Source organism: Magnolia sinica, chromosome 18, assembly GCF_029962835.1.
Source record: "Magnolia sinica isolate HGM2019 chromosome 18, MsV1, whole genome shotgun sequence".
Lineage (NCBI taxonomy): Eukaryota > Viridiplantae > Streptophyta > Magnoliopsida > Magnoliales > Magnoliaceae > Magnolia > Magnolia sinica.
In genome coordinates, this window is record NC_080590.1 from 12,445,698 (window position 1) to 12,453,182 (window position 7,485).

At 41.2% G+C, this 7,485-nt stretch overlaps 1 non-coding gene across 1 annotated transcript; it reads right to left on the reverse strand.

Annotated features, from left to right (window-relative positions):
* Nucleotides 1–5,975: 5,975 nt before the first annotated feature.
* On the reverse strand, nucleotides 5,976–6,082 carry LOC131234241 (small nucleolar RNA R71). The gene has a single exon (XR_009165645.1). It is a non-coding gene; the product is annotated as a small nucleolar RNA R71 (small nucleolar RNA).
* Between the last annotated feature and the right edge of the window lie 1,403 nt (nucleotides 6,083–7,485).

Below are 7,485 nucleotides of genomic sequence, written 5' to 3' on the forward strand. Positions count from 1 at the left end.
AACTTAACGTCGACGGCTCCTCTTACGGTAATCCAGGCCTCTCTAGGGGAGGTGGGATTTACAGGAAAGACAATGGCAGTTTTAGTTTTGCATTTGCTTCTAGGTATGGGGTGGGGACGAATAATAGTGCGAAGCTTCGGGCCATTTTTGATGGGCTCATGATTTGTCTAGAGAGAGGGCATTTTAAGGTCGAAGTAGAAATGGACTCGAGGGTCGAGGCAGGCCTCCTCTCAAGGTCCTCCAAAACCCCTTGGCAATGGAAACCTTGGGTGTCTAGAATAAAAAACTTGGGTTGGTTAGTCTGCTTTGTAGTCTCGGTTATCCAAAGAGAAGGAAATGGGCCGGCTGATAGCATGGCGAGGGAGGATAGCAAGGGGCAGAAGACTATGATCTTTGATCAAATTAAGGATCTCTCGCTTTGTGTTCGAGGTCTACTGTTTCTAGACAAAGTAGGGTTAAGTGCCGTTAGAATGCACCATGTGAAGTTGTAAAGCTTTTGAGTTTTGTTCTTGGTGGTCACTTGTGACCGCTTTTATGATAGGTGCCCCTGTTTTTTGTCCTAGGGGCACCCGAAATCCCTGTGCTGTATAGGTCGTTCTTAATGAAAGTTCCTCTTTTTGAAGAAAAAGAAAACGATAAAAAAAAAAACAGCTCTCATGTGTGATTCTTCTCGATAGCATGGATTTCTTCTTCCATAGCCTTTCTCCAACATCCTTCATTCACGGCCTCCTCAAATGTAAGAGGCTCATGATCAGCATACAGATAGAATAAATTTACTTCCTCAGTTCCTGCATATATATCATCGAGGCTTCTCATTTTGATCGAAACCATAGGTGAGGAAGAACTAGACAAAGATGTGCTAGTTGAATTTTGATTTGATGAAGTACTTCAAGAGGAGATGGAACGTACTTCTAGACTTCTGCGATCCAAAGGGGGTGATGTGGGTGTCTACTCCTAATTCACATGCCTCTCTTCTTCATATTCTTCGGGCTCGACCTAATTTTCTTTAGTCGAATCTTCTTAGTTCCACTTCTAGGATTCTTCCTCACAGAACACCACATCTCTACTCACAACCACCTTATTAGTTAGTGGGTTGTAGAGCTTGTATACTTTTAACTCTTCACTGCAGCTGATAAAGATACACTTCTCGCCACGATCATCAAGTTTTTTTCTTCTTGCTTTTGGAACTTGAGCGTAGGCGACACACCCAAAGGTTTTAAGGTATGCCATGCTCGGCTTGTAGCCGCTCCATGCTTCCTGTGGTGTCATGAATTTGACACTCTTAATCGGATACCTATTGAGCAGATAGGCAGTATAAGCAACTGCTTCTGCCCAAAAATTCTTTGGCAGACTTTTCTCCTTCAGCATGGTTCTTGTCATGTCGAGAATAGTACAGTTTTTTTGTTTCGTAATTCCATTTTGTTGTAGTGTATAGGTTGCAGTGTATTATTGCTTGATTCCTTGATCCCTACAATACTCTCAAAAGACATTTGAGGTGTATTCTCCACCTCTGTCAGATCTAAGGATTTTGATTTTAAGAGCACTTTCTTTTTCAACAAGGGCCTTAAAATTTTAAAAAAATAGTAAAAGCAGCAGACTTCTCTTTGATTACATACATCCAGAATTTTCTACTGAAATCGTCAATGAAGGTAATAAAGTATTTATTACCTCCAAAAGAGATTGGCTCCAATGGTCCACAGATGTCAGTGTGAACCAATTGCAACAGTTCTCTTGCTCTCGGAAAGGAGTTCTTTTGTTGTTTCTCAAGTGTGCACGCCGCACACACTTGTTTTGAAACTTTAATGGTAGGCAAGTCATGCACCATGCTTGATGAGAACAGAAGTTTCAGGCCATTGAAATTTAGATGGCCAAAGCGAAGATACCACATCCAAGAATCATTTTTTACTTTTCCATAAAAACACTTCTAGAGCATTGTGTTTATATGGAGCGAAAACATATGATTCTTCGCCATCTGGACTTTTGCAATCAAACACCCATACATATCTCTTATGAAAAGAAAAGAATTCTCCATATGTATAACATACCCTTTTTCAAAGAGTTGTCCGAGACTCAGTATATTACTTTTCATGTTGGGCACATAGTACATATTGGAGATATAGTTCGGAACACCATTCTTCTGAAAGATTTTGATTTTGCCTTTACCTTTCACCAGTATCTTTGATAAGTCATCGAATATTACATCACCATGAACTCCTTCTATGAGTTCCTAAAATAGGCTTTTGTTCCCGCACATGTGATTGCTTATACTTATGTCGAGATACCATACATTTGGTCGATCAAAGCCTTTTTCTTATGTAAGGAGCATTATGAAGTCTTCCTGGTCATGACTTGATGCTTTAGCATAGTTGGATCGTTCATCGTGTGTTGAGGGTCAAATATTGCATATCAGACCCCAGTTATTGCCAGGATTTACAAACATAGTATTATTTAATGGCCTGATTTATTTGTGTTTGTGATGCAGAATGTATTTACGAGCATGGACTGAAAAGGGTACTAAAAGCATGGATTTAACAGGTCTAAAGTCACTAAGGCAAGCGATGGACCCCAGGAAACCAAGATCAACGGATGTGCAAGCCAGGGATTCAAGAAAGTCAAGAAACTAATGCTCAAGTAGCCTAAAATTGGTACAGAATGCAAGATCACGAGGTTCCAACCATTTGATTGGCTCGAAACTCCATATATGACCTGAAGACCTTAAATAAGCCGTACAAATCAAAAATCAACCATTGGATCGCTATGGAAGTGGCCAAACGGATAGATCAGCCCCTTAAATTCTTAAGTGGGGCCCACCTGATATCTGGATATTCTCCATTTTTGGTCTCAACAGTTTAAATGAGCTGACAAAACTGATGGACGGAACGGATTTCTCATTAACATCTCTGTGGGGCCCCGCCGGTGATGAATGTGCATAAAAATCACGTGCACCAGCCGTGCACTGAACTTCTCCAAGTCGGTCAGCCCACGCTGACCGACTCTCTTCTCCAAATCAAAGACGGACACAGTGTCATTGCGTCGTCCGTCGGTTCCGTGCAGTGGGGCCCATTCCTCATCAAAATTTGCAATCTGGACCGTCCATTGTGTACAGAGGAAGGTTATTAACCTCACCTAGGTAGAATTTTTCTAGGAAGCAGTGTGTAGCGGATTTTGACCGTCGAAACTCAGGATGGACGGCGGAATACAATATCCAGTGGGCAGCACAAGAACCTACGAAAACTACTCCTCCCCGACTGATTTTTCACAAGGAATCCAACTGACGGAGTGGATTTCCTCTCCAGCATCGTTCATGGCCTCCACCACGCGTCAGCGCGTGCCCTGTTACGGGCGTTCGTGAAAGCCGGACGCCGTCCGACGTTCGCGGCGGGTTGTATGCCCTTGGAGGCGGTCGGACAGCTGATCGGAACCGTTCATCATGTAGGTGGGCCAAAAATCCCCCAAGGGACGTTGTTTTTTTTCGGAAAGATATGATTGAAGTGGGCCGCGTACCGCTCATCTTCTTGGCTGCGTAAAGAGAGCTGCGCAGAGTGACAACCGAATCCGTGACGGAAGCTGCCGTGCGTATACAGCCAGCCACCACTCTCTCTTGCTGCTGATATAAAAGGAAAAGAGAGAGAGGAGATGGGGTATTCGGAGAGAGCTAGGGAGAGGAAAAAGAGGAGAGCACTGGAGCAGTTGTTGCTGCTGCACGTAAGAAAGGAAGCTGCTGCTGCTGCTGTGCACGGCTGGTTTCTCTGCTGCTGGAGCAACCGTGGGACTGTCAGGAAAAGAATAAGCTGGGGAGGAACGTGGAAGTTGGGCTTGGACGGCTGCACAAGTGGAAGGCTTGGTGCTGGAATAAGCAAGGCAAGGGAGAGCTGGGTTCGTTCCTGGATCTTCTATGCTATTCTCCTTCTTCCTTTTCTTCTTCTTCTTCTTCTTTCTTTTAATTGGAATTTAGCCCATCTCATGTGTGGCTAAACCTCTTAGCTAGGGCTAAGAGGTGAAGCCTGTAGTGAGATGGGAGATTTTACTGTGTGCCTTTAATTCATAAACTGAATTTGATATATTTGATTATTAAAGGAATATTTTTCCTAGTCTTTTATGGTCTGTTGTGACTGAAATTACAATGGATTTGCAATGACTTTGAGTATTTCTTTTCCCCTTTTTATGTTTATGAAGTCAGGAACCCCTGTTGTTCATCATTGTCCCATGGGCATGGTAGGATGACAGTACCCTTCCTGATCCTCATACATTGATGATTGGTTGGTAATTAGTTTAATCCTGTTGTTTGCTTTGTCTCCTGGGCATGGTTAGATGATGGAATCCATTCTAATTCATATACCTTTCACCCCTTGAAAACTATATCAAAGGAAGTCTAGTAAATTTCCATGATTTCTGAAGCAGGCATAAGTTCTCCCTGATCTCTACAAGTGGATCCTCTGAATCCCTAGTTTCCTTCCTCTGAATTCCTTAAAGTTTTAGATAATTCTTCCACAATTATTCCTTAAAATTCTATTTGGTTAGATTACATCTTAGTCTAGTTCTAGTTCTACTTGGTTTCAGATAACGTACAGGTATCAGTCCCTGTGGATTCGACCTCGGTCTTACCGAGTTTATTACTACATCACAACCCTATACTTGGGGAGTGAACAAGTTTTTGGCGCCGTTGCCGGGGACTGACGGTTACGTTTTTCTGAAATTAAATTAGTTTTAGAATTAAGTTAGGATTAGGATTTTACTTACTTTAGGATAGAAGTTTTTCTTTTATTTTATTCTATTTTTAGAACTTAACTTGTTTCCTGTTTTATAGGATCTGGACATAAGTTTCTAAATTGGTAATTCCTTCCTAATCTCTCTACTTTTTCATATTTTTAGAATTAGGGTTTAAATTTTAGAAATTTTCTAATTCTAGTATCCTCCCTTCTGTAGGAAATAGTTTATTTTTAGAATTTAGGTTATTTCTTTCCCTTCTTAGAAATTAACTTTCTATTTTTGTTTTATTTTAGTAACTTTCTAATTCTGACACTTTTAGAATCTAATTTTGTTTCTTAATTTATTTTTAGAATTCTTTAGAAACTAACCTTCCTATTTTGTAGGCCTTTAAGATAGAAATCTCTAATTCGGTGCACTCCTTCCTTACTTTCTATTTTTCAATTCTCTTTTAGTAATCTACTTTCTAGTTTAGGACTCTCTTAACTTATTTTAGAAATTTTCACTTTCTTTTAGGAATTCTTTCTTTTAGAAGCTAGTTCACTTCTATCTTTCTTTTAAAGAATTGTTCTTCTCTTTTTAGAATCTAACTTATTTTATTTTATTTTGCAGGTTTTAACTCAGGACTCCAATTTGGTAATTTCTTTCCAACTCTTTCTTGCTAGATTTTCCTAGGGTTAAGTTTTTAATTGAGGGCTGCGAGTGTTTTCATGCCCAAGTGGGCCCGTGACGACACTCGACGTCTCTTGACTGAAGGAGGATTGGTTGAGGGGTTGACTATCCATCGCAGGACTAGACACCGCTCGAAATCCCCTGAGTTAACTGAGGTTATGGCTGAAGACCAACCTCCTCCACTTCCACCCAGGGTGGAGGATACCCAAGATGAGAATGAGGTGCAACAAGCACCCCCGCCTCGTACTTTACGAGATTATCTACAACCGGCGGGAGTGAGTATGCCCTCATGCATGATTTTTCCTGAAAATACAGGACAAATGGACATCAAGCCAGGAGTTATCCAACTCCTTCCCAAATTCCATGGACTTGAATCAGAAAGTCCATATTTACATTTGAAAGAGTTTGATGAGATTATAGCTACATTATGTTTTCCTAATGTATCTGAGGATACAATTAGGCTAAAACTCTTTCCTTTTTCCTTAAAAGAGAAAGCTAAGACGTGGTTACATTCACTGCGTCCTAGATCCATTGGCACATGGAACGATATGCAGAGGGAATTCATAAAAAAATTCTTCCCACATCATAAAACGATTACCCTCAGAAAAGCAATCATGAACTTTGCCCAAAAGGAAGATGAAACATTCTTCCAATGTTGGGAAAGGTTCAAAGATTTGGTCAGTTCATGCCCACAACACGGATTTGAAACGTGGCGCATTACAAATTTTTTCTATGATGGACTGACATCTTCCATGCGCCAAATGGTCGAGACAATGTGTAATGGAGAGTTCATCAACAAAGATGTCGACGAGGTATGGGATTACCTCGATAGTCTCGCTGAAAAAACACAATCATGGGACTATTACCCACTGGCGAACACCACGTCTAGGCCGACTCAATTAAAGGAAAAAGGTAGATTATATCTCTTGAAAGAAGAGGATGATCTCAAGTGTAAAGTGACTACGCTCATAAGGAAAGTTGAGGCCAAGGAAGGAAAGAAGGATAAGGTCAATGAAATTGTTTGCGGCATCTGTGATTGCAACATTCACACAACTGAAAACTGTCCTACAATACCTGCCTTTCGAGGAGTGTTGAATGAACAAGCCAATGCCGTAAATAATTATCCAAGACCTTTTACTGGACCTAACTCCAACACATACAATCCTGGCTGGAAAAATCATCCAAACTTCAGTTGGAGAAATGGACAAACGGCGACTCCTCCAGGTTTCTTCAATCAAAATCCAAATCAAGTGAAACCTCAGGAGGAACCGGTTTAAAATCCCATACAAGAGCTAGCTCAGGCAATGCGAGGAATCACAGAATTTATGCAAAAGATAGATTCTCATATGACGGTTATAGAAAAGGGGATGCTTCCTGCACAACCTCTCCCCAATCCTAAACCGCAGTACGAGAATAATGATCCCAGCTCTTCAAATCAGATGGGGCATGCTAAATCCATCACCACTCTTAGGAGTGGGAAGATCATTGATAAAACTCTTGCGGATAGGCCTGAAAAGCCTCAAGAACCAAAAGAGGACAACAATGATGGATCCAGTGATGCCCCACAAAAAGTAGAACCGGAACTTCTAGAGAAGCCAGTTGCTCCATTCCCCCAACGGTTGGTTTCACCAAAACCTCTCTCTAACTCTCAGGATATCTTAGAGGTGTTGAAACAGGTGAAAGTCAACATTCCTCTACTTGATGTTGTTAAACAGATACCTTCATATGCCAAATTCCTGAAAGACTTATGCACGACCAAAAGATGAAAAATTATTCAAAAGAAAATCTTCTTGACTGAGAAAGTGAGTGCCATCCTGAAGCAAGACGTGCCGCAGAAATTCAAGGATCCCGGTAGCCTAACCATATCATGTGTAATCGGGAACCATCGAATTGATCACGCACTGCTTGACTTAGGAGCGAGCGTCAATTTGATTCCCTACTCGGTATACAAACAGTTAGGTTTTGGTGAATTAAAACCCACCCTAACCACATTACAACTTGCTGATCGCTCTGTTCGTGTACCAAGAGGGATAATTGAGGATGTGTTGGTCCAAGTTGATAGATTTTACTACCCTGTAGACTTTATCATCCTGGACACCGAACCCA